This window comes from Sturnus vulgaris, chromosome 21, assembly GCF_052056855.1.
Source record: "Sturnus vulgaris isolate bStuVul1 chromosome 21, bStuVul1.hap1, whole genome shotgun sequence".
Classification (NCBI taxonomy): domain Eukaryota; kingdom Metazoa; phylum Chordata; class Aves; order Passeriformes; family Sturnidae; genus Sturnus; species Sturnus vulgaris.
This window is the reverse complement of record NC_142263.1, coordinates 9,744,259-9,747,674: the sequence shown is the minus strand read 5'-3', so window position 1 is coordinate 9,747,674 and position 3,416 is coordinate 9,744,259. Positions and strand designations below refer to the sequence as shown.

General features: G+C 44.0%; 1 long non-coding RNA gene across 1 annotated transcript; it reads right to left on the bottom strand.

Annotated features, from left to right (window-relative positions):
* Window positions 1-1,074: 1,074 nt before the first annotated feature.
* LOC148221521 (uncharacterized) lies at window positions 1,075-3,108 on the bottom strand. Its single transcript, XR_015807892.1, has 2 exons — window positions 2,696-3,108; window positions 1,075-2,037 (listed from the first exon to the last, which is right to left on the bottom strand). It is a non-coding gene; the product is annotated as an uncharacterized LOC148221521 (long non-coding RNA).
* Window positions 3,109-3,416: the final 308 nt, after the last annotated feature.

Here is a 3,416-nt window from a genome sequence, read left to right as displayed (position 1 = left end):
CAGGATAGAGATACAATGGATAATGCACATGAGAAAATCTGGATAATTAGGCTCATTTTGGTTTCAGAAACATTATGGAAATCTGAGTCTCCTACTAACCTGCAAAGGTGAATTAGAGCATCACAACCCCAAAATAGTGCCCTTGGCAGACTGCCTGTTCAGCTTTACTGAATCAATCAAAATAGATGATTTTGCTCTAACTTTTCCCAAAACATTACTAAAAAACTTTTCCATACCTGTGACAAATTCAGGAACTCCTGGGGTTTCTCTGGTGTTCAGCAGTGAGAAAGTTTATGATTACCTTCAACAGGTTTTCAGCTACATACAGGAAGAAAAGATTCACACACATCATCAGCCTCTGTCTTTGCAACATTGCAGGTTCAAAAATTCACATGAAAAACTTTTTATTTTACAACTGAGTTCCTATTTATTTCCTTTTAGATCTTCTGTTCATCTCCCACTTAGATCATCCTGTGTCCCTTGCTCCAAAGCATAAAAATCCCCACACAAAATCCTTCCCCAGCCTAAAGTTACGGCACTGTTTTTTTACACCAGATATTACACAGGTGCTAGCCCTGTATTTGCCAATAGAAAAGCCATCCAAAGAATCCACCTGAACTTCCTGAAGACAGCCACATGCCAAAAAGACAAGAAAACAGGAGACCAATCTTCCTCTATAGAGCCAAAACTCGAATGCAGTGTTCTAGATAAAAGACAACACTACAATTTTAAACTTTATCATCACATTTTGTCTTTTGTCCCCACCAATATATTTTGCTCTCTTGATGAGTTAAGTGTGAAGTTTCTCTGATGGGACACATTTAAAATGAAAATCAAAAGCATGAATCACCAAGTGTAGTGTTGCAGAGCTGTCTTTTGTTTTTCACTTGGATTCCCAGGTTTGGCAAAGTGCTGAGCTCACACACCAGAATACTGCAGGCGTTTGTGTGCAAGGTATTTCGGAAAGGAAAGTCAAGAGCAATCCTGGTTTAGCCCTTCAGTAACAGGGAAATTCAGTCCTGCACATTTGGGGGGAAAGGTTGTCAAAGGGATATGCACAGAAACAAAGCCCAGTTTGATCCCACAATAGTCCAGATGTCAGAATTTCATAGAAACTCATGTGAATGATAAGTTAGACAGAGATCCACCTACTCTATGTGAGATTTACTAGAAACAGACTGTTCTCTGTTTCATCAAGTAGTCATGGGACTATTCAGAGCAAAGTTTGCTAAGCCAAAGCTGCAGAGGCAGGGAACAAGTTGACAGAGTTTAGAATTCGCAGTGACACAGAGCTCTTGCATTCATTACAGGGTAATTCTTAAAATCCAATGCCCACTTTGATTGTAATCCCTCCAAATTCAAGATAAAGCTAAATAATCTCCAGAATAGACTTATTTTATAGACTTACATTGCTAATGAGCATTAGAAATTGTAACAGGGGAAGAAAAAGTAACAACCAAAAAGACCATGATGAAACCTCTCATATAGAATTCCTAATAATAGATGAAAAAGTTCTTTACAAGAGGCAAAGAGGAGAGAGTCTTATCAGAGGAAAAAAACAGTCACTGATTCTCAATGTTCCTCTTAAGAGAGAAACAGATATCAAATCTGAAGCCTCTGGTCCTTTGCTTTGGAATCAAATTTTAAAATATGTAATCATCTGAATGAACACACTACAGAACAATACACACTTAATTTACCTGCTCACAATTGGTGTGAGAAGAAATTTTATGTCTAATTCCACACAGTCTGGCTGTGTCCCCATGGTACCAGAGTTCACGAGTCCCACCATCACAGTAAATGTACACAGCAATGGGGCACACACAATTTCCTGTTCAAAAATGCTGGAGGTCCTGGTTCTTCCACCCCAGGTGGAGGATGCAGCCCACCCTGAGTCAGAAATGAGTGACCACTGCCTGTCCCTGCTGTCCTGCTGTCCCCCAGCCCCACAGGATGCTTCAGCCACCGAGTCCATGTCACAGAATTACAGGATGCACTGAGTTGGAACGGGCTCATCAGGATCATCCAGTCCAGCTCCTACAGTAAAGAGTCAAAAACCAGTTACCCCCAGGCTTAAATGTAATTATTTTGGTTACAAACCATTAGGCTTTAATATGTACTCAGAATCTGCTGGTTTGGAAGGGACCCACAAGGATCAGAGTCCAATCCCTGCCCTGCACAGCCCCATCCCCAAGAGTCACTCCATGCCCAGGAGTATTGTCCAAATGTGTCACAATGGTGTTCAGGAAGAGAAACTTTTTCAACTCAAACCTGTCTAACAAAACACAACTTATGTGAAGAAATAAACCACCAAAGCCTTTCCCTTATACCCCAGCATCTTGCTTTCTTTTAAAGTTAAAAGTGTGAAATTACAAAGGTTATTGGGGAAGAGGCAACAAGGTGAATAGGGTGACAAAAATTTCAAAAGAGGGAGAGGATTTGTAGGGAGTTTCCTTCCCCTCCCTAAACAAGCTTTCTTCCTTTCTTTAATTCTTTCTTTTGACCAGATTTATGTGGAGCTGCAGCCCACGATAGTGACCTTCTCCTGTTCTTCCGTTGCTGTCTCCAGTTTATCCTTCCACCGGGGACCAAAGCCCGGGGCCATCGTTCAGAGGAGCTGACAGAGAAAGAACCGCGTTTGATGACTCATTTTATGGCAAGTAAATGAACGCATGTAAACCCCAGCCTGTCGCACCTGCTCCTTTTCCCACTTCATTTTTCCATCACCTCAGGCGACACATGAACTTCTAGACGATGTGTTTTTTTCCAGCCTGTGCTTCAACGTGCTGCATTTCTCAAGATGTTTCTCAAAACGCCTTTATAAAATGAATGGCAGCCTGACTCGCAGCCGAGCACGGCGCAGCTCCGACACGGCAAGCGGGACATGCTGAGACCTGTGCAGAGAACGAGGCACGGCTGCCCAAGGGAGAGGCGCCGGCTGCCGCCTCTCTGCAGCCCGGCAGGAGAGCTCGTGGCAGGCGGGATCCATCCATCCATCCCATCCATCCATCCGAGGATTCGATCCGGCCCCACACGCCATTTTCCAGCCCGCGATCTCCCTCTAGTGCCTCACAGCGCGGCCGCCATCTTGGGCGCGCTTTCCCTCTCCCACACTGCCCTCTGCAGCTCCATCCCGGGCCGTGCCTGCGGGAGCTCAGGAGAAAAAACATAAAATAATACAATGTGGTATCATGAGTCCTTAGTTATGTTAGCAAGGGACCTTATATTAGCAGGGGACTATTCCGACCATTCAGGACGGACTGCTCAGGGCACACCCGTGTTGTTCCCCAATACACCAACACCTCACAGGCCTGCCTCCACAGCAGTACACGGTTCCTCGTGTGTATCTGACAAGAATCTCTCATTTTCTTCTACAAAAATGCCAAATTCAGGCGGTATCAAATTGCTCTAAAGAT